The following is a 24,729-nucleotide window of genomic DNA, read 5'->3' on the forward strand; positions in this document are numbered from 1 at the left end:
AATCTGGTGAACCTTCTTTGTACTCCCTCTATGGCAAAGATGTCTTTCCTCAGATTAGGGGACCAAAACTGCACACAATACTCCAGGTGTGGTCTCACCAAGGCCTTGTACAACTGCAGTAGTACCTCCCTGCTCCTGTACTCGAATCCCCTCACTATAAATGCCAGCATACCATTCGCCTTTTTCACCGCCTGCTGTACCTGCATGCCCACTTTCAATGACTGGTGTATAATGACACCCAGGTCTCGTTGCACCTCCCCTTTTCCTAATCGGCCACCATTCAGATAATAATCTGTTTTCCTATTTTTGCCACCAAAGTGGATAACTTCACATTTATCCACATTAAATTGCATCTGCCATGAATTTGCCCACTCACCCAACCTATCCAAGTCACCCTGCATCCTCTTAGCACCCTCCTCACTGCTAACACTGCCACCCAGCTTCGTGTCATCCGCAAACTTGGAGATGCTGCATTTAATTCCCTCATCCAAGTCATTAATATATATTGTAAACAACTGGGGTCCCAGCACTGAGCCTTGCGGTACCCCACTAGTCACCGCCTGCCACTCTGAAAAGGTCCCGTTTATTCCCACTCTTTGCTTCCTGTCTGCTAACCAATTCTCCACCCACACCAATACCTTACCCCCAATACCGTGTGCTTTAAGTTTGCACAGTAATCTCCTGTGTGGGACCTTGTCAAAAGCCTTTTGAAAATCCAAATATACCACATCCACTGGTTCTCCCCTATCCATTCTACTAGTTACATCCTCAAAAAATTCTATGAGATTCGTCAGACATGATTTTCCTTTCACAAATCCATGCTGACTTTGTCCAATCATTTCACCGCTTTCCAAATGTGCTGTTATCACATCCTTGATAACTGACTCCAGCAGTTTCCCCACCACCGACGTTAGGCTAACCGGTCTATAATTCCCCAGTTTTTCTCTCCCTCCTTTTTTAAAAAGTGGGGTTACATTAGCCACCCTCCAATCCTCAGGAACTGGTCCAGAATCTAACGAGTTTTGAAAAATTATCACTAATGCATCCACTATTTCTTGGGCTACTTCCTTAAGCACTCTAGGATGCAGACCATCTGGCTCTGGGGATTTATCTGCCTTCAATCCCTTCAATTTATCTAACACCACTTCCCTACTAACATGTATTTCGCTCAGTTCCTCCATCCCACTGGACCCTCTGTCTCCTACTATTTCTGGAAGATTATTTATGTCCTCCTTAGTGAAGACAGAACCAAAGTAATTATTCAATTGGTCTGCCATGTCCTTGCTCCCCATAATCAATTCACCTGTTTCTGTCTGTAGGGGACCTACATTTGTCTTTACCAGTCTTTTCCTTTTTACATATCTATAAAAGCTTTTACAGTCCGTTTTTATGTTCCCTGCCAGTTTTCTCTCATAATCTTTTTTCCCCTTCCTAATTAAGCCCTTTGTCCTCCTCTGCTGAACTCTGAATTTCTCCCAGTCCTCAGGTGAGCCACTTTCTCTGGCTAATTTGTATGCTTCTTCTTTGGAATTGATACTATCCCTAATTTCTCTTGTCAGCCACGGGTGCACTACCTTCCTTGATTTATTCTTTTGCCAAACTGGTTTGTGGATGATACAAAGATAGGTGGAGGGGTAGGTCATGCTGAGGTAGCAATGTGATGCAGCAGGACTTAGACAAATTGGAAGAACGGGCAAAAAAGTGGCAGATGGAATACAGTGTTGGGAAATGTATTATATACTGCATTTTGGTAAAAGGAACAATAGTGTGGACTATTATCTAAATGAGGAGAAGTTTCAAACATGAGAGGTACAGAGGGACTTAGAAGTCCTTGTGCAAGACTCCCAGAAGGTTAATTTATGGGCTGAGTCTGTGGTAAAGAAGGACAATGCAATGTTGGCTTTTATTTCAAGAGAATATAAAAACAAGGAAATAACGTTGAAGCTTTATAAAATAAGAGTCAGGCCACATTTGGAGTATTGTCAACTGTTTTGGGCCCTTTATCTCAGAAAGGAAGTATTGTCATTGGAGAGAGTCCAGAGGAGATTCATGAGGATGATTCTGGGAATGAAGGGATTAACATATGAGGAGCGTTTGGCAGCTTTGGGCCTGTGCTCACTGAATTTAGAAGAATGCATGGGGATCTCATTGAAACCTACCGAATGTTGAAAGGACTAGATAAGGTAGATGTGGAGAGGATGTTTCCTCTGGAGGGGGTATCCAGAACTAAAGGGCACAGACTCAAAATTGAGAGGCGACCTTTTAGAACAGAAGTAAGGAGGAACCTTTTTAACCAAAGAGTGGTGAATCTGTGGAATGCTCTGTCACAGACTGCAGTGGCCAAGTCCATGGGCATAATTAAGGTGGAAGTTGATAGATTCCTGATTGATTGGGCCATCAAGGAATATGGTGAGAGGACAGGCGTATGGGGTTGAATCCGAGATCCAGGATCAGCCATGATGAAATGGAGGAGCGGACTTGATGGGCTGAATGGCCTAATTCTGCTCCTATGTCTTATGGTCTTATGGATAAGGGGCCCAAAACAGCACAACATACTCTAAGAGAGGCCTCACCAGTGCTTTACAAAGTCTCAATATTACATCCTTGCTTTTATATTCTAGTCCTCTTGAAATAAATGTTAACATTGCATTTGCCTTCCTCACCACAGACTCAACCTGCAAATTAATCTTTAGGCAGTCCTGCACAGTCCTGAATCCTGTGTTGAGAGAGGAAGCAACAGAAACACATCAAATGAACTGAAGAAAATAAAGTGACAGGAGGCACTTGTGGAGTGTAAACACTGGAACCTAGAAAGTGCATCCATTATCATCTATTTTTTCATATCCAAACAGTGCATACAAGTGACTAAACCTGAATTAAATCATGCTGACCATCACTTCCAGATGATATTGTGACTTTAAAGAAAATATCTTGGTAATGACTGTGCACAAATTACCTTCACATGTTTGACGGTTTTCTGACATTTCATTCCTTATTGCTCATATATTGGGTTATTTTGATACAACCACCATTTCTCTTGGAAAGTCACAAAAAGGTACTATTTGAATATTGTGCTGAGTTTGGCAATCAGACCTTAATTAAAGGATCTCACCTGAGTTGGAGATCTTGTATCCAATATCCATCAATGCTGAGGATATTTAAAATCACACAAGTTGTTGCTTCAGCACTGATTGGAATCTTTGTATACTGTGCACAAAGCTTCTTCCTGTGGGCTCTGTCTCACTGACCAACAAGGCTGTGCTCTCTCTCCCTATACATTCCCTATATATGTACATTGTTCCCTATGCATTCATTACTGTGGTCAGATTTTACTATAACTCTGCAGGATTGAAGATGACACCACTGTAGTAGCACACATCAAAGTTGCTGGTGAACACAGCAGACCAGGCAGCATCTCTAGGAAGATGTACAGTCGACGTTTCAGGTCGAGACCCTTTGTCAGGACTAGTCCAGACTCTAGTCCTGACGAAGGGTCTCGGCCTGAAACGTCGACTGTACCTCTTCCTAGAGATGCTGCCTGGCCTGCTGTGTTCACCAGCAACTTTGATGTGTGTTGCTTGAATTTCCAGCATCTGCAGAATTCCTCGTGACCACTGTAGTGGGCAGGATTTCTTATAATAATGAGACTGAGTTCAGAAAAGAGATAGGGAGCCTAATGACATGGTATCAGGATCACCAATAGCTTGCCCTAGTCCAACTACGTAGACACTATGGCCAAGAAAGCACGCCAGTATCTCTATTTCCACAGAAAGCTAAAAAAATTTGGCATGTCCCCATTGATTCTCACCATTTTTTTAACAGATGCACCTTAGATTAATTGGAGGAGACTGGATTCCATGACATATTGGGAAGTAGTCCTGGAAGAGCATATGTAGATAATTTTATGTAGAGATTTCATTCAAAATCTGGTCTCTGCTGGAACCCACTTGTTAAGCAGCTGTAATTCTTATTCAGCTCTTGATCATACAGGTCCGGCTGCTTCACAATTCTAGTTTTAAATCACTTTAACCTTGTTTTGAATACTCTTTTGTTCAAATTCACAACTTTTTGAGGCTTTAATGCTGTATGGAGCATAAGCTCAGTCAGCCTGCCACAAAAGCTTAAAGTTACTTTGCTAGGCAAAGATGAATTCTAATGGAAGGTCATTGACCTAAAATGTTGATTTTGTCTTTCTTTCCAAAGATCCTGACTGGCCTGATGAAGATTGTCAGTGTTTCTTCTTTTCTAACACTGAGTAAGTGTCCTGTAAACATGTAGCATGCAATTCTACGTTTGTACATCAAGAACTGAGAGCTTGGATAAAGGTTTAACAAAAATTTGAAATCTATAAAGTAAATAAGAAGAAAATGTCAAATGAAACTCCATACTGATTAAAATTTAAAAAAAACATATTAGCATGGGATGAATGACACAACACAATGGTAGAGGAAAGTTGGGTCCAAGGCCAATCATTGCAGTTTGGCCCAGACAGAAGCACGGAGCTTTTGCACCAAGCTTTACTTGGTTCTTTGAACTGGCCTGTTTATGACAGAATTTTGTCCTGCCAGCTTAAAAAAATGCACAGAGGTCTCTCAGTAAAAGCTAGAAATGAAATATTTAGAGAGTGGAGACAGGAGATTCCCTACTCTATAAACATCTTAGCCGATGTCAGGCAATTTATTAAATATCCAGGTGTCCAATGATGTATTGCCAGATGTGAACTCTACAAATGAGACATTAAACTTGAGTTCTGTTGGTCCATTTCACTTGAGCAGTTCCCTCAGTGCCTATCGGAAGTAGAGGACAGCATTTTTTCTGGAATCTTAGCCAATTTTTGTCCCTCAGACGTCACCTAAAGAAAATATAATTGATCATTCATCTGGTTGTAATTTGTGAGATCCTACTGTGCACAGCAAGGGAACCCTCTTTTTTGCATAATAACAGTCATTGCAAGTCCCAATAATTTATCTCATGTTGAAGAATGCAATGCCACACATATATAAGCTATTCCTTTTTTATATTGTCTTTACATGCAGCATTTTAGCACACCAAAAACACTCCCATCTCTCAGCAGTTTTGATTTCCAGATGCTTCTGATCTTGTAAAAGAGCACAGAAAGTTCCAGGCTATGAGCTATCAAAAGAAAGCAAATGGATCCTCCCTACCGCACCTCAAAAAAGATTCGAAAAGCAATCAGCAAATTGCTTGTGGTATACAGAGGGGAAGAATCAGCAAATTGGACGTATAAACTAGATGTTTAGTAACTCCTTTATGTAAAAGCTGAGTAAATAGTGCTGCTGGAACTTTGAATGAGGCACTTGGCTGACTCGCATGTGTCTGTCCTCTATTCCAGCCTTCTTTGTTCCTGATCACCAAAACAAAAACATTGCTCAAACCTCTTTTTTGATATTCAAGAAAGCAGCCCAATAGAACCTTTTTTATAAATTACAATAGCAACAGATGTTTATTGCTTCCTTGTGCAAGTGATGATAGAATACTGGACATACAATGGCCCTACAGTACTGGCTAGTCAGAACCAGCTACCAGTACCAATAGGAGCTTTATATGAACTACTCCAGAACACAGGACATACTTCTACGCGAACAACTACACCCATTCACATTTGAACAGTGGCACAAATGCACAACGGCTCAGATGCTGTCTTCACACTTGTCTGATTGAGTTTAGGCTTTAGAGTTTCCAAATACTCAGATCTGGTGGCTGCAAGTGTTTTGATTCTTGTCTGCACTGCACCCTTGGGAACAAACAGGACAGAGCTCTCATGTGATTGTATGGCTAGTGTACCTCCTGTCAAAGGGAATACAGACAGGCATTTGTCAGTGATCCATGCAAAAACCTCCTAGGAGGGCTGCCAACCAGTTTGGGGGCTGCTTTACTGATAGACAAGTTTATTAGAACTGAAGAGCTAAATTCCTCATGACATTGGATAAACATTTACATTCACAACATAAGCTATTCAATCACTCTGAAATGAGCCACTCATTCTGCCAGCAAATTCCGTGTTTCTTCACTGATGTTTTGAAAATATATTTTTCATTATCAAGTGACAGTATGTTTTTGTCTGATGCTGGTGTCTGTCCAACTCCCTCCAGGAGCGACTACATGGAATATTAAAAAAAGTCTCAAGGAGATTGCATCTTTGATTTTCTCCTATATACTGCAGGTTAAGATAAGAAAATGTGGTTCCATCTGGAAAAATTAAAATAAGCTTATTAGAAAATTTATGACTAGCTCAGAATGAAATGGAGAAAACAAGAAAGGTTGGAACAGTTAAGGTCTGGTGATTAAATTGATCTATTTTGGGAAATGTATTTGTTGAATTGAATCTCAGTTCAGGTAGATTTACACTATCAAAATCCACAGAATGGGGCTTTGATACTTGTACAGTGATTCAAGAACTAGAACCTAGATTCCAACACTCCACAGATGTGTGCCTGGGCCAGAATGTGAATGCGAGATATGAATACCTGATGGCCCAAGTTTATCTCTAAGACATAAACTGATAGTTCATTTCATTGCACTATCTGCCCGCTGAAGGTGGCTATAAAAAATCCCAGTAATCAGCAAACTTCATGGTCAACGTGAATCTATCACTCAGTGTTGCCAAGACATATTCTGTTATTACTTCTGTGAACCCCCGGTTGTATGCTTTTCCTTGATTCTAATAATGAATAGTCTTCAGGCACCTCTGCAGGGGTTAATAGAACTTAGGCCAATATATTTTTGGATTATTTTTGCCAAGAGGAAGAGTGCAGATGAAAAATAGGAAGAGACTAAGACTGGATCTTTGAGGAATTTAGGAGTCTACAGCAAGAGATTAGGCCTATTGCAGGTGGTTCCCTGGCTTAAAAGAAAGAAATAGAATCAGACAATGGTACTTCCAGCCCAATACATGAGAAGGATAATGTCACTGGATGGAGGAAGATGAGAAGAGGAAGTTTACCACGCTCAGTTATATAGAATAACACCTGTAACATTGATAATGGCTGTTTGGATGCTGTGGTGAGCTGGAATCAAAATTAGAGTAATTGAAGTATGGAAAGAGACAGATTTGAGAGATAATAGCACATTCAAGGAATTCCATCACTCAATGAGATTGTAAGTCACCATTCACAGTGCCACCAAGTGGAACGGGACTACCAGTATATTTGATTAACATTCAGGCCTCAATATCAATCAGTAGTAAATCAAGCCAACTGGATTTGCTGTGTTGTCTAGAAGATGTTTCGCCACTTGTCCGAGAGGCTTCTTCAGTTCGGGTTCATGGTGGGTAGTTTTCTGGCTTATAAACTCTGAGTTACTTAAAAGGTCTAGCAATCACATGAAGGTTGTTGAGTTGCAGAGGTATTAAGAGGGTCACTAGTCCTATCTTTTCCTGAATGGAGGTGTGAACTATTGTGGAGACGCTGGGGTAGAGATGTTAGGACTGCATTGTAAGTAGCTGATAGGTGGTGTTGTACCCCACCCCCTCTGTTCAGGGATGGGTTTTCCAGTTTGACAAAGATGCCTTCTTTCAAACCACCTGTCCTCCCTGTCCAAAATGTGCACATTGTTATCAACAAAGGAGTGTCCCTTGTCATTTAGGTGTAGATATGCAGCCGAGTCTTGACCTGAGATGTTAGCCCTCCTATGTTGGACCATCGGTTTGTGAAGTGGTTGTTTTGTCTTGGCGTGCCTGAGGGATTGGAGGAGGGGGCAGGGATTCAGGTTTCTGGATCATTTGGACCTCTTTTGGGGCAGGTGTGACCTGTACAAAAAGGATGGGTTGCACTTGAATCCCAGGGGGACCAATATCCTGGCAGGGAGGTTTGCTAAGGCTACTGGAGAGAGTTTAAACTAGAATTGTTGGGGGGTAGAAACCGAACTGAAGAGACTGGGGAAGAGGTGGTTGGCTCACAAATAGACAAAGCTTGGAGACAGTATGTGAGGGAGGATAGGCAGGTGATAGAGAAGGGACACATTCAGACCAAAGGCTTGAGATGTGTCTATTTTAACGCAAGAAGTGTTGTGAACAGAACGGATGAGCTTAGAGCGTGGATCAGTACTTGGAGATAAGATGTGGTGGCCATTACAGAGACTTGGATGGCTCAGGGGCAGGAATGGTTACTTCAAGTGCTGGGTTTTAGATGTTTCAGAAAGGATAGGGAGGGAGGCAAAAGAGGTGGGGGCGTGGCACTGTTGATCAGAGATAGTGTCACGGCTGCAGAAAAGGTGGATGCCATGGAGGGATTGTCTACGGAGTCTCTGTCGGTGGAGGTCGGGTACAAGAAGGGGTTAATAACTTTACTGGGTGTTTTTTATAGGCTGCCAAATAGTAACAGGGATATCGAGGAGCAGGTAGGGAAACAGAACCTGGAAGGGTGTAATAATGACAGAGTTGTCATGATGGGAGATTTTAATTTACCAAATATCGATTGGCATCTCCCTAGAGCAAGGGGTTTAGATGGGGTGGAGTTTGTTAGGTGTGTTTAGGAAGGTTTCCTGACACAATATGTAGATAAGCTTACAAGAGGAGAGGCTGTACTTGATCTGGTATTGGGAAATGAACCTGGTCAGGTGTCAGATCTCTCAATGGGAGAGCATTTTGGAGATAGTAATCATAATTCTATCTTATTTACAATAGCATTGGAGAAAGATAAGAACAGACAAGTTAGAAAAGCATTTAATTGGAGTAAGAGGAATTATGAGGCTATCAGGCAGGAAATTGGAAGCTTAAATTGGAAACAGATGTTTTCAGGAAAAAGTACGGAAGAAATGTGGCAAAAGTTCAGGGGATACTTGTGTGGAGTTCTGCATAGGTACGTTCCAATGAGACAGGGAAGTTATGGTAGGGTATAGGAACCATGGTGTACAAAGGCTGTAATAAATCTAGTCAAGAAGAAAAGAAAAGATTACAAAAGGTTCAGAGAGCTAGGTAATGTTACAGATCTAGAAGATTATACTGTAAGGCTAATAGGAAGGAGCTTAAGAATGAAATTAGGAGAGCCAGAAGGGGCCATGAGAAGGCCTTGACAGGCAGGATTAAGGAAAACCCCAAGGCATTCTACAAGTATGTGAAGAGCAAGAGGATAAGACGTGAAAGAATAGGACCTATCAAGTGTGACAGTGGGAAAGTGTGTATGGAACCGGAGGAAACTGCAGAGGTACTTAATGAATACATTACGCAAACACGAGGAAATCTGCAGATGCTGGAAATTCAAGCAACACACTCGGCCCGAAACGTCGACTGTACCTCTTCCTAGAGATGCTGCCTGGCCTGCTGTGTTCACCAGCAACTTTGATGTGTGCTGTAATGAATACATTACTTCAGTATTCACTGTGGAAAATGACCTTGGCGATTGTAGTGACGACTTGCAGCAGACTGAAAAGCTTGAGCATATGGACATTAAGAAAGAGGATGTGCTGGAGCTTTTGGAAAGCATCAAGTTGGATAAATCACTAGGACTGCATGAGATGTACCCCAGGCTACTGTGGGAGGTGAGGGAGGAGATTGCTGAGCCTCTGGCAATGATCTTTGCAGCATCAATGGGGACAGGAGAGGTTCTGGAGGATTGGAGGGTTGCAGATGTTGTTTCTTTATTCAAGAAAGGGAGTAGAGATAGCCCAGGAAATTATAGACCAGTGAGTCTTACCTCAGTGGTTGGTACGTTGATGGAGAAGATCCTGAGATGCAAGATTAATGAATATTTGGAGAGGCATAATATGATTAGGAGTAGTCAGCATGGCTTTGTCAAAGACAGGTCATGCCTTACGAGCATGATTGAATTTTTTGAGGATGTGACTAAATACATTGATGAAGGAAGAGCAGTAGATGTAGTGTATATGGATTTCAGCAAGGCATTTGATTAGGTACCCCATGCAAGGCTTATTGAGAAAGTAAGGAGGCATGGGATCCAAGGAGACATTGCTTTGTGGATCCAGAACTGGCTTGCCCACAGAAGGCAAAGAGTGGTTGTAGACGGGTCATATTCTGCATGGAGGTCAGTGACCAGTGGTGTGCCTCAGGGATCTGTTCTGGGACACTTACTCGCCGTGATTTTTATAAATGACCTGGATGAGGAAGTGGAGGGATGGGTTAGTAAGTTTGCTGATGAGACAAAGGTTGGCACTGTTGTGGCTAGCGTGGAGGGCTGTCAGAAGTTACAGCGGGACATTGATAGGATGCAAAACTGGGCTGAGAAGTGGCAGATGGAGTTCAACCCAGATAAGTGTGAGGTGGTTCATTTTAGTAGGTCAAATATGATTGCAGAATATATTATTAATGGTAAGACTTTTGGCAGTGTGGAGGATCAGAGGGATCCTGGGGTCTGAGTCCATAGGACGCTCAAAGCAGCTGCGCAGGTTGACTCTGCGGTTAAGGCAGCGTACGGTGTATTGGCCTTCATCAATCGTGGAATTGAATTTAGGAGCCGAGAGGTAATGTTGCAGCTATATAGGACCCTGGTCAGACCCCACTTGGAGTACTGTACTCATTTCTGGTCACCTCACTATAGGAAAGATGCGGAAACCATAGAAAGGGTGCAGAGGAGACTTACAAGAATGTTGCCTGGATTGGGGAGCATGTCTTATGAGAACAAGTTGAGTGAACTCAGCCTTTTCTCCTTGGAGCGATGGAGGATGAGAGGTGACCTGATAGAGTTGTATAAGATGATGAGAGGTATTGATCGTGTGGATAGTCAGAGGCTTTTTCCCAGGGCTGATATGGTTGCCACAAGAGGACACAGTTTTAAGTTGCTGGGGAGTAGGTAAAGAGGAGATTTCAGGGGTAAATTTTTTACACAGAGAGTGGTGAGTGTGTGGACTGGGCTGCTGACAACAGTGATGGAGGCGGATACGATAGGGTCTTTTAAGAGAATTTTTGGATAGGTACATGGAGCTTAGAAAAATAGAGGGCTATAAGTAAGCCTAGCGATTTCTAAGGTAGGGACATGTTCAGCACAACTTTGTGGGCCGAAGGGCCTGTATTGTGCTGTGGGTTTTCTGTGTGTCTATGATATACAGATCAGTGCAGTTCTCATTGCATTGGCTAGCATATACAATATTATGTTTGCGTGTAGGATCCTTGGGGCGGACGGGTTTCTGTCTGAGTGTATTTGTAGCTTTGAAAAACACAGGGATTTGGTGTTGGTTGCAAATCCTCTGAGTTTCTCTGAAACTCCAGCTACACCTGGGATGACTATCGTTTTCTGTTAGCCTTGATCCTTCCCCCTGTCTGTTGGGCTGATGGCCTGCTGTTTTTTGTTGCTGTCTTGATGAAGGCCCAGTCAGGGTAGTCATACGCTTTCAAGACTTCTCTCAAATACTTGCGCTCCTTGTCTTTAATGTTGGTGGCACATTCTCGGCGCGGTGATAACCCCCAACATGTTCTAATGGGTGACGGTCAAACTGTAGATACTGATCTGTGTGGATTAATAAATAAAGGCATCCGTTAGTCTTGTGAGACCATGGATCTGCGCCTGGAAAGTCTTCACTCTCCAGGGCGCAGGCCTGGGCAAGGTTGTATGGAAGACCAGCGATTGCCCATGCTGCAGGTCTCCCCTCTCCACAACACCAATGTTGTCCAAGGGAAGGGCATTAGGGCCCATACAGCTTGGCACCAGTGTCGTCGCAGAGCAATGTGTGACTAAGTACCTTGCTCAAGGACACAACACGTTCCCTCGGCTGGGGCTCGAACTCACGACCTTCAGGTAGCTAATCCAATGGCTTAACCGCATGGCCACGTGCCCACGTGTGTGGATTGGTTTCCTATATACTTCAACATCTAGATGTCCATTTTCTTTGATAAGCACTGCCCAGTCTAAAAAGGCCACTCTATTCTTCTCAATGTCTTCTCATGTAAATTTGATGTTATTACCCACTGGGTTCATGTATTCTGCGAAGGTTGAACGTCATGGATTTTGATCTGGACCCAGGTGTCATCCACATACCCGAACCAATAACCAGGTGATGTTCCATGGAAGGTGTTCAGGACATCACAGCAGGTCCAGTTGCCTTGATTTACTGCTGCTTGATATACAATGACCTGGATGACTGAGAACCTTCTTAGACAGTTTCAGGCCTCAAGTTTTTCATTGCACCTGTGCATACATGTATTATGCATATAACAATAAACTTGACTTAGACTTTGTTGTGAAATTTTACTACTCACAAGGCTCAAGGCGTGACGTGCTACTGACCAACACAGTAGGGAGGTCTAGGGCAATGCCAAGGTGGGGTCTTGGTGGTCACAGAGGAAGGCATCAGATTTGATTGGAGGGCAGTAGACTGGAAAGGATTCAAGCCTGCTTGATAGGTGTTGGGAAAGTATCAGTGGGAGGTACTGAGGTGTGACATGCAGTTGATGATGTGATGGATGGCCTCTGGCGTGGTCAGTAGTAAGGGCTGATGGATGGGCTGGAGTTGAATTGGTGATCACAAGCTTAAAGGGAGGGTTTTGGCACATTGGCCTTCAAAAATCAATGTACCCTATACAGGAGCTGGGATGTTATGTTGAAGATGTATAAGACTTTGGTGAGGACAAATTTGGAGGATTGTGTGCAATTTTGGTCACCTACCTGCAGGAAAGATATCAATAAGATTGAAAGAGTGTAGAGAAAATTTACAAGGATGTTGCCAGGAGTTGAGGACCTGAGTTACAGGGAAAGGTTGAAAGGGTTAAGATTTTATTCCTTGAAAAATTAAGGGGTAGAGATAGGATAATAGAATAAGTATAAGCAAGCCTTTTCTACTGAGGTTGGGTGGGACTACAACTAGATGTTATGGGTTAAAAGTGAAATGTGAAAAGTTCAAGGGGAACATAAGGGGAAACATCTTCACTCAGTGAAGAGTGCGGAACAAGCTGCCAGCAGAAATGTTGGATCTGGATTCGATTTCAACAGTTTAGATACATTTGGATAGGTATGTGGATGGGAGCGATATGGAGGGCTATGGTCCTGCTGCAGGTCGCTGAGACTAGGCAGATTAACATTTTGGCATGGACTAGATGGGTCAGTTTCTGTGCAGTAGTGTTCTATGATTCTAAGCTTGAGAGTACTGGGTGAGATTTGCTTGAGGAGCATGAGGTTGATATGCTGGAACGGTGCTCAGCTTGAAGGAGATCTACCTCAGTCTGTCTTGTAGCAGAGGCTGACCACCTTTCTGTAGCATTGAAACTGGTAAGACCATGAGACCTTCAAATATAGGAGCAGAATTTGGGCATTCTGCCCATTATGTCTGCTCTGCCATTCATAGAAAAACATAGAAACATAGAAAACCGAGAGCACAATACAGGCCCTTTGGCCCACGAAGTTGTGCCGAACATGTCCCTACCTTAGAAATTACTAGGCTTACCTATAGCCCTCTATTTTTCGAAGCTCCATGTACCTATCCAAAAGTCTCTTAAAAAACCCTATCGTATCCGCCTCCACCACCATTACCGGCAGCTCATTCCATGCACTCACCACTCTCTGGGTAAAGCAATTACTCTTGACATCTTCTCTGTACCTACTCCCCAGCACCTTAAACCTGTGTCCTCTTGTGGCAACCATCTCAGTCCAGGGTAAAAGCCTCTGACTATCCACACGATCAATGCCTCTCATCAACTTATACACCTCTATCAAGTCACCTCTCATCCTCCATCGCTCCAAGCAGAAAAGGCTGAGTTCACTCAACCTGTTTTCATAAGGCATGCTCCCCAATACAGGAAACATCCTGTAAATCTCCTCTGCACCCTTTCTGTGGCTTCCACATTCTTTCTGTAGTGAGGCGACCAGAAATGAGCACAGTACTCCAAGTGGGGCCTGACCAGGGTCCTATATAGCTGCAACATTACCTCTTGGCTCCTAGATTCAGTTCCACAATTGATAAAGGCCAATACACCGTATGCCTTCTTAACCACAGATTTAACCAGCGCAGCTGTTTTGAGTGTCCTATGGACTGGGACCCCAAGATCCCTCTGATCCTCCACACTGCCAAGAGTCTTACCATTAATGCTATATTCTGCCGTCATATTTGACCGACCAAAATGAACCACTTCACAGTTATCTGGGTTGAACTCCATCTGCCCCTTCTCAGCCCAGTTTTGCATCCTATCAATGTTCTGCTGTAACCTCTGACAGCCCTCCACACTATCCACAACACCTCCAAACTTTGTGTCATAAGTAAATTTGCTAACCCATCCCTCCACTTCCTCAACCAGGTCATTTATAAAAATCATGAAGAGTAGGGGTCCCAGAACAGATCCCTGAGGCACTCTACAGGTGACCGACCTCCATGCAGAATATGACCCATCTACAACCACTCTTTGCCTTCCGTGGGTAAGCCAGTTCTGGATCCACAAAGCAATGTCCCCTTGGATCCCATGCCTCCTTACTTTCTCAATAAGCCTTGCATGGGGTACCTAATCAAATGCCTTGCTGAAATCCATATACACTATATCTACTGCTCTTCCTTCATCAATGTGTTTAGTCACATCCTCAAAAAATTCAATCAGACTCATAAGGCATGAAATGCCCTTGACAAAGCTATGCTGACTATTCCTAATTATATTATGCCTCTCTAAATGTTCATAAATCCTGCCTCTCAGGATCTTCTCCATCAACTTACCAACCACTGAAGTAAGACTCACTGGTCTGTAATTTCCTGGGCTATCTCTACTCCTTTTCCTGAGTAAACATCCACAACCCTCCAATCCTCCAGAACCTCTCCCGTCCCCATTGATGATGCAAAGATCATCACCAGAGACTCAGCAATTTCCTCCCTCGCCTCCCACAGTAGCCTGGGGTACATCTCATGCGGTCCTGGTGACTTATCCAACTTGATGCTTTCCAAGAGATCCAGCACATCCTCTTTCTTAATAGCTACATGCTCAAGCTTTTCAGTCTGCTGCAAGTCAGCACTACAGTCACCAAGATCCTTTTCCATAGTGAATACTGAAGTAAAGTATTCATTAAGTACCTCTGCTATTTCCTTCGGTTCCATATATACCTTCCCACTGTCACACTTGATAGGTCCTATTCTTTCACGTCTTATCCTCTTGCTCTTCACATACTTGTAGAATGCCTTGGGGTTTTCATTAATCCTGCTCGCCAAGGCCTTCTCATGGCCACTTCTGGCTCTCCTAATTTCCTTCTTAAGCTCCTTCCTATTAGCCATATAATCTTCTGGATCTTGAACATTACCTAGCTCTCTGAACCTTTTGTAAGCTTTTCTTTTCTTCTTGACTAAATTTATTACAGCCTTTGTACACCACGCTTCCTGTACCCTACTATGACTTCCCTGTCTCTTTGGAACGTACCTATGCAGAACACCACACAAGTATCCCTCGAACATTTGCCACATTTCTTCCGTACGTTTCCCTGAGAACATCTGTTTCCAATTTATGCTTCCAATTTCCTGCCTGATAGCCTCATAATTCCTCTTACTCCAATTAAATGCTTTTCTAACTTGTCTGTTCCTATCTGTCTCCAATGCTATTTTAAAGGAGATAGAATTATGATTACTATCTCCAAAATGCTCTCCCACTGAGAGATCTGACACCTGACCAGGTTCAGTTCCCAATACCAAATCAAGTACAGCCTCTCCTCTTGTAGGTTTATCTACATATTGTGTCAAGAAACCTTCCTAAACACACCTAACAAACTCCACCCCATCTAAACCCCTTGCTCTAGGGAGATGCCAATCGATATCCAATGCTATTGTAAAGGTGATAGAATTATGATCACTATCTCCAAAATGCTCTCCCACTGAGAGATCTGACCATTACTGATTTTTTCTCAATCCCATTCATCTGCCTAACTTCTGTAACCCTTAAACCCCTTACCATTCAAGAACCTATTAATCTCTGCCTTAAATACACTTAATGACTTGATCAACACAACCCTCCTTGGCAGCGAATTCTAAAAATTCATCACTCTTTAGCTGAAGAAATTCATCCTCATCTCAGTTCTAAAAAGTCAGCCTTTTATCTGAGGCTGTGCCCCCAGACCCTAGACCCTGTCTTTCTAATGGAAGTATCCTCCCCATGTCACTCCATCCAGGTCTTTCTGTATTCAGTAAGATCCCCCATTATTCTTTTGAAGTATATCGAATACAGTCTCAGAGCCATTAAATGCTCCTCATATGTTAAGTTATTCATACCAGGATCATTCGTGTGAACCTCCTCTGGATCCTCTCCAGGATCAGCACTCCTTTCCTTAGAAATAATATCCAATATTTCAAATATGTAGATATTAAGAAAGAGGATGTGCTGGAGCTTTTGGAAAGCCTCAAGTTGGGTAAGTCACCAGGACCGGATGAGATGAACCCCAGGCTACTGTGGGAGGCGAGGGAGATTGCTGAGCCTCTGGTGATGATCTTTGAATCATCAGTGGGGACAGGAGAGGTTGCTGAGGATCGGAGGGTTATGAATGTTGTTCCTTTATTCAAGAAAGGGAGTAGGGATAGCCCAAGAAATTATAGACCAGTGAGTATTACATCAGTGGTTGGTAAGCTGATGGAGAAGATCCTGAGAGGCAGGATTTATGAATATTTGGAGAGGCATAATATGATTAGGAATAGTCAGCATGGCTTTGTCAAAGGCAGGTCGTGCCTTACGAGCATGATTGAATTTTTTGAGGATGTGACTAAACACATTGATGAAGGTAGAGCAGTAGATGTAGTGTATGTGGATTTCAGCAAGGCATTTGACAAGGTATCCCATGCATGGCTTATTGAGAAAGTAATGAGGCATGGGATCCAAGGGGACATTGCTTTGTGGATCCAGAACTGGCTCACCCACAGAAGGCAAAGAGTGGTTGTAGATGGGTCATATTCTGCATGGAGGTCAGTGACCAGTGGTGTTCCTCAGGGATCTGTTCTGGGACCCCTTCTGTTCGTGATTTTTATAAATGATCTGGATGAGGAAGTGGAGGGATGGGTGAGTAAATTTGCTGATGACACAAAGGTTGGGGGTGTTGTGGATAGTGTGGAGGGCTGTCAGAGGTTACAGTGGGACATCGATAGGATGCAAAACTGGGCTGAGAAGTGGCAGATGGAGTTCAAGCCATATGTGTGAGGTGGTTCATTTTGGTAGGTCAAATATGATGGCAGAATATAGTATTAATGCTAAGACTCTTGGCAGTGTGGAGGATCAGAGGGATCTTCGGGTCCTAGTCCAGAGGACACCCAAAGCTGCTACGCAGGTTGACTCTGTGGTTAAGAAGGCATACGGTGTATTGGCCTTCATCAACCGTAGCACTGAGTTCAGGAGCCAAGAGGTAATGTTACAGCTATATAGGACCCTGGTCAGGCCCCACTTGGAGTACTGTGCTCAGTTCTGGTCGCCTCACTACAGGAAAGTTGTGGAAACCATAGAAAGGGTGCAGAGGAGATCTACAAGGATGTTGCCTGGATTGGGGAGCATGCCTTATGAGAATAGGTTGAGTGAACTCGGCCTTTTTTCCTTGGAGCAACAGAGGATGAGAGGTGACCTGAGAGAGGTGTAATGGCTAACATGGGAGGGCACAGTTTTAAGGTGCTTGGAAGCAGGTACAGAGGAGGTGTCGGAGGTAAGTTTTTTTATGCAGAGATTGGTGAGTGCGTGGAATGGGCTGCTGGCAACTGTGGTGGAGGCAGATACAATAGGGTCTTTTAAGAGACTCCTGGACATGGAGCTCAGAAAAATAGAGGGCTAAGGGTAACCCTTGGTAATTTCTAAAGTAGGTACATGTTCAGCACAACTTTGTGGGCCGAAGGGCCTGTATTGCGCTGTAGGTTTTCTATATTTCTATGTTTCTAAATGTAGGCTTCTGCCTGCTAATAATGGGTCATCTGCAATAACACAGTCCATACATTCAAAGGTGGAAATTATTGAGGTAGAGTTCAGCTGGATATTAGTTATTGCCACACGTAGCAATTTGGAAGGCAAGGATATATATATATTCCAGAGAGAAAGAAGTGTTTTAGAGGCAAGATGACACTATCATGGCTAACAAGGGAAGTCAAAGCCAACAGAAAAGTTAAAGAGAAGGCATATAATAGATCAAAAATTAATAGAAAGTTAGAGGAAGTTTTAAATTCCACCAGAAGATAACTGGAGAAGTCATTAAACATTAAATGCATCCGTTAGTCTTGCGAGACCATGGATCTGCGCCTGGAAAGTCTTCACTCTCCAGGGCTCAGGCCTGGGCAAGGTTGTATGGAAGACCAGCAGTTGCCCATGCTGCAAGTCTCCCCTCTCCGTGACACCGATGTTGTCCAAGGGAAGGGCATTAGGACCCATACAGCTTGGCACCAGTGTCATCGCAGAGCAATGTGCGATTAAGTGCCTTGCTCAAGGACACAACACATTCCCTCAGCTGGGGCTCAAACTCACGACCTTCAGGTCGCTAGTCCAATGCCTTAACCACTTGGCCATGCGCCCACAGTCATGAAACAACACACATAAAATCTGCTGGTGAACACAGCAGGCCAGGCAGCATCTATAGGAAGAGGTACAGTTACTATCTCTTCTTTCAGTTAGTCCTGACGAAGGGTCTCGGCCCGATACGTCGACTGTACCTCTTCCTATAGATGCTGCCTGGCCTGCTGCGTTCATCAGCGTTTTTTGTGTGTGTTGCTTGAATTTCCAGCATCTGCAAATTTCGTCGTGTTTGCATTTTTAAAGAAGTCATTAAGAAGGAAAACATGGAATACGAAAGAGAGCTAGCCAATAATATTAAAGGGGAATCCAAAAGCTTCTTCCAATATGCAGTCGTGATGGGGGACAAGGACATTGCGGAGGAACTGAATAAGTATTTTGCATCAGTCTATACCGTGGAAGACACCGGCAGCCTGGTGAAAATTCCAGGTGTCAGGAGTCAGAAAGTGTGTGAAGTTACCATGACTAGAGAGCAGGTTCTTGGGAAACTGAAAGGTCTGAAGGTAGATAAATCACCAGGAACAGATGGTGTACACCCCAGGGTTCTGAAAGTGGTGGCTGAAGAGATTGTGGGGGCATTAGTAATGTCTTTCAAGAATCACTAGATTCTGAAATGGCTCTGGAAGACTAGAAAATTGGAAATGTCACTTAACTCTTTTAAGAAGGGAGAGAGGCAGAGAAAGGAAATTATAGGTCAGTTAGTCTGACCTCAGTGGTTGGGAAGATGTTGGAATTGATTGTTAAGGATGTGGTCTCAGCATACTTGGAGGCACACAATAAAACAGGCCATAGTCGGCATGGTTTCCTCAAGGAAAAGTCTTATCTGAAAATCTGTTGGAATTCTTTGAAGAAGTAACAAGCAGTACAGGTAAAAGGGAATTAGATGATGTCGTGTACTTGTAATTTGAGAAGTCCTTTGACAGGGTGCCACATATGAGGCTGCTTAACAAGCTATGAGCCCGTGGTATACTACAGGAAAGATTCTCGAATGGATAGAGCAGTAGCTGGTTGGCAGGAGGCAAAGAGTGGGAATAAAGGGAGCCTTTTCTTGTTGGCTGCTGGTGACTAGTGGTGTTCCACAGGGGTTGATGCTGGGACCGCTGTTTTTAAGTTATATGTCAATAACTTGGCTGATGGAATTGGTGGCATTATTGAAGATAGGTGGAGGGGCATATATTTTGAGGAAGTAGAGGGGCTCCAGAAGGACTTAGTTTAGGAGAATGGGCAAAGAAGTTGCAGATGGAATACAGTGTTAGGAAATGTATGGTCATGCACTTTGATAGAAGAAATGAAAAGGTTGAATGTTTCCTAAATGGAGAGAAAATACAAAAATCTGAGGCACAAAAGGACTTGGGAATCTTTATGCAGAATTCCCTTAAGGTTAATTTGCAGGCTGAGTCTGTGGCAAGGAAGGCCAATGTGATGTTAGCATTCATTTCAAGAGGACTAGAATATAAAAGCAAGGATGTGCTGTTGAGATTTTATAAAGCACTGGTGAGACCTCACTTGGAGTATTGTGAGCAGTTTTGGGCCCCTTATCATAGAAATGATGTGCTGAAACTGGAGAGGTACAAAGGAGGTTCACAAAAATGATTCCAGGATTGAATAGCTTGTTGTATGAAGAGTGTTTGATGGCTCTGGCTGTCTATTCACTGGAATTCAGAAGAATGAGGGGTGACCTCATTGAAATCTATCAAATGGTGAAAAATCTTGATAGAGTGGATGTGGAGAGGATGATTCCGATGGTGGGAGAGTCTGCCAGTAAACACAGCCTCAGAATAAAGGGGCATCCTTTTAGAATGGAGATAAGGAGGAATTTCTTTAGCAGAGAATGATGAATCTGTGGAATTATTTGCCAGAGGCAGCTGTGAAGGCCAAGTCTTTATGTATATTTAAGGTAGAGGTTGATAGATTCTTGATTGATCAGGGCATGAAGGGATATGGGGAGAATGCAGGAGACTGGGACTGAGAGGAAAATTGGATCAGCCATGATGAAGTGGAGGAGCAGACTTGATGGGCCAAGTAGCTGAATTCTGCTCCTATATCCTGTGGTCATAGCTTATGTCTGGTGTCGTATATGGTATCTGGAGAATCTGAAATGAAAATCATGCATTCTGAGCAACTTGCATGAATTGCTCGATTTCAGATTACATTTGATTTTTGATTGAATTTACAAACATATGCCCACATAATTGACCGTTCCCAATTAATCTAAAGTTCCAACAATTCAGTATGTCTCCAAACATATATGTTTTTCTTGCAGCCATTTACCTTAATTAAAACTGATACGGAATATCATTTGATTTAATTTATTTGTCATGCTATTAAATATCCAAATTAAAATATTGATTAATATTTTCAAATTGTATAACCCACCCTCCACACCCTCACCACCACTACATGTAGAGACACTCCTGTGCCTATTGTCACTTTATGGACATTCAATCAATCTATGTATATAAGCTATCTTATGTACCCTCATATTTATTGCATTTTTTTACTGTTGTGTTTTTTTATCTTATTGTGTTGTTTGCACTGCTTTGGATGCAGAGTAACAATTATTTCATTCTCCTTTACACTTATGTACTGGAAATGACATTAAACTATCTTGAATCTGAAATATTCAGAGTAGACAATAAAATTATTCTTTGGATGTTTTCAGATATTAATACCGCATGGTTACACTTAGAACGTGCTGTCTCAGGTAATTTTCTTCTGGGGTTAACCTCTCAATGTTGAACAGATCAAGTGGTGTCTTAACAGCTGGTGGAAGCAGAACCTGATTCTCTTGTTTTTGCCCAGCAGCTCTATAGGAGGGTTCAATGCTCTCCTTGTTCCTGTAACTTCCGTTGACACAGAATACCATAACAGCTGTACAAAGTAGTCCTGCGATCCTATCTATCTATCTGTTGGCTACCAACACCTGATACTTTTCTTATCCAGCCAATGAATAAATGGAAAGAGAGCGACTTCAATAGTATTGCTCCATGGATAAGAGGTGCACAGTGGCATGTAATATTCAAGACGAAGTCTCCCTATTTTATCATAAAGTTCAATTCATAGCCTTTAGTTTGTGTAGCAAGGTTAGAATAATATCTGATAAGGTATGCTCAGTCTCTGCAGCATTTAATGAAGTTTTGATTTATGTTTCTATCTTTTTTGAATAAAATTCCTTTATAATCTGTGCATTTCACACCCGACAGAACCTGGCATGTTCACACACACACACACACACACACACCTGGTATAATTATACTCAGACGAATGAAAGAACATAGAAGCATATGTATTTATTTGGAAAAGAAAACTGATGTAGTTCATCTACCATTGTGTGTTTGTGTGTGTGTGTCTCTACATATGTGAAAGAGATAGAAACTGTATGTGTCAGTGTCAGTGTGTTGAGATGTTGGTACAGGTGAAAGGATTTAGGGGTAGGTGTGGGTATGTAGATATAGATGTAGCTTTAAGATTATATATTGTAGGTGTGTCTGTAAGTACGAGGGGTGATTGATAAGTTCATGACCTAATGTAGGAGGAGTCAATTTTACAAAACGTAGCACATTTATTTCTCAACATAGTCCCCTCCTACATTTACACATTTAGTCCAGCGGTCGTGGAGCCTACGGATCTTGGACCTCCAGAAAGTGTCCACAGCAGGGGTGATTGATAAGTTCATGGCCTAAGGTAGAACTTTCTGCACTATCACTGAAAGAGTTGAATGCACATGCATGTAACGAGAGCGTCTTGGACCTCCAGGTGGTCTACAGCAGGGGTTGATTGATAAGTTTGTGACCTAAGGTAGAAGGAGATGAGTTATACAGCTCTTGTTACATGCACGTGCAGTTCAACTCTTTGAGTGAAAATGCAGAATGTTTGAAGTTAATAACTCATCTCCTTCTACCTTAGGCCGCGAATTTATCAATCACCCCTCGTATAGTGGTATAACAGTGGCATGGGTGTGGAGAGTGGTAAGTGCAGGATTGCGTAGGCCTTGGCCTGTTTTACAGGACACTGATCCATAGATCATTCACTTATTGAAGGATATTAGTAGTAGGCAGCCGTCAATCCCTAGGGATCATGGGTTTGCGCCTCTGATGGACTGTGTTCTTTCCAGGGCGCAAGCCTGGGCGGGAAGATTTGAAGAACCAGCTGTTACCCATGCAGTGGATTCCCCGTCTCCACATCACCGATGTAGTCCAAGGGAAGGGCAAGTGCCGATACAGCTTGGCATCAGTGTCGTCACAGAGGCTGCCAGTGTGAAGCTGTGAACAATGTCAAACTGCCTCAGAGACCCCGGCTCCAGATTTCTTCCTTGGGGTTTACTCCTGAAGCCTTTCCCATGGGTGGTTATGACTGCAGGGCAGCACAGGTTTAAAATCAGAGTTTCCCTCCTCTTAGGCGGGCTGCCGTCCGAGGCTGACGAGCCGCACCTGCCTGAAGCAACTGGTTTTAAGGCGCCAGTGGTCTGCCTTTGCCATTTCTCTTGTCAGTATAAACGGTTCTGCCGGGCCTAGTAGTTAAGCCACATGTGAAGGCCGAGTTGGACTTGGTTGTTAGAGGCTGTTAGAGATCCACACCATTTGGGGTACTTTATAGGTAGTGGGAGCTTATCCCCATCCCCATCCCCACTACCACCTTGGCTATGACAACCTTAGGACCCTGAAAGATAACGGGATCTTACAAACAAATCTTAGAAAGGTGCTGGAGGGTGGAGCTTAAGATGATGGTGCTTAATGGCGACTCCTTTGCTTGCATCTTCAGAAAAAGCTCAATTTCTATCTTTAGTATCACTTTTTTTTCCTTTTCAGGGTTCTTTTGAAGAACCTGACCTGGAGTTACACTCTGACTTTGGTTCTTTGCGGGAATGGGACTGGATCTCAGGGCCTCACGACCGGCCGCTTTTTGATATGCCAAGGATGCGACCTGTAAAACTAGCGCGCCTTCAGGGTGCCGGATTTTTGTGGCTCTGGAGGCAGGTGGATTCGAGGTCAACTCCACTGCCTGATGTGTCATGAGAAGGTCGAAAGCAGTGAGCTGGCTGCTGGCTGTGTTCCCCGAGACTCGAGTTCTTTGGGCACAGAGCTCAGAAAAACTGACATAACAGACTTTTAACACCGTAAATCAGCAAATTGTTTTGTTATGTCTCCCCTCTCTCTGTGAAATGGGGACACCTCTTTTCCTCTTATTAGGGAGAGAGAGAGAGAGAGCCTGTGTATGTAGAATTACCGAGTGAACGAGTAGTCTTTGGGGTACTGCAAGTCTATGTCTTTATTGATGCTTTGCTGCACGCTTGAGTGCTCGGTGGGGGGTCGTTGCTTTGCTGCTGCCTGTGCATGGGAGGGGGAGCTGGGGGTGTCTTTGGGGTTCAAACACTTAACTGCCATTCATTCTTTGGGGCACTCCTCTGTTTTTATGGATGTTTGTGAAGAAAAAGAATTTCAAGATGTGTATTGTATACATTTCTCTGACATTAAATGTACCTATAGACCTATTGAAATAATCAAGACTGAAATATGACATTAAGTATAACTAATCAAATTATCAGATTGACTGATGCAAAATGTTCCATGTGTTTTCCTTCAGCAATGTTTATGGTCCACACATAAAAACTCAACAATCTCTTTTTCTTGTAACTGATATCAGTTTTCGCTGTGACTCAGTCTTCTTTTGTAGATCTTGATGTTTGTGAAAAACATATTAAACTGCCACCAGAAACACGCTGTTAATTAGCCAAATATCAAATCAGATGTGTGACTTTGCAATCACCTCATTAAGAATTATAAACCACCTTTCTTTTGTAATCCCCACCTGGTGCGTCTTTGGAGTTCTCTATCTCAGATAATCCACAGAAAAATCTCAGCTACATCCCTGATACCTATTGTCACCTGTACATCACACACAATATTCCAAATGCTCAAAGAAGTGGAGGATTACATAGAAACCCTACAGCACAATACAGGCCCTTCGGCCCACAAAATTGTGCCAAACATGTCCCTACCTTAGAAATTACTGGGCTTACCCATAGCCCTCTAATCAGGAAAAACAGGTTGGGGAAGAGTTAAAAGGGTTCACTGAAATTAGTTGTTCAAACTGAGAGATCTTGACCAGGTGGATGTGGAGGGGATGTTGAAAAGGTTTGGACTGTATTCTTTGGAACGTAGGAGATTGAGAGGAGATTTGATAGAGGTATACAAAATTATGAGGGGTATACAAACATTTGTAGATAGGGTAGATGCAAGCAGGCTTTTTCCATTGAGGTTGGGTAAGACCAGAAATAGAGGTCGTGGATTAAGGGTGAAAGGTGAAATGTTTAAGGGATATCTGAGGGGGAA

General features: G+C 43.0%; 1 long non-coding RNA gene across 1 annotated transcript in view; it reads left to right on the forward strand.

Moving 5' to 3' along the window:
• The window catches only part of LOC134340550 (uncharacterized), a 151,891-nt gene that overhangs the window by 125,153 nt on the left and 2,009 nt on the right, over positions 1–24,729 (forward strand). Inside the window, exon 2 of the long non-coding RNA XR_010016584.1 lies at positions 4,204–4,255. This is a non-coding gene — a long non-coding RNA (uncharacterized LOC134340550). The remainder of the gene's footprint in view (positions 1–4,203; positions 4,256–24,729) is intronic.

The sequence above is a fragment of the Mobula hypostoma genome, chromosome X1 (assembly GCF_963921235.1).
Source record: "Mobula hypostoma chromosome X1, sMobHyp1.1, whole genome shotgun sequence".
NCBI lineage: Eukaryota > Metazoa > Chordata > Chondrichthyes > Myliobatiformes > Myliobatidae > Mobula > Mobula hypostoma.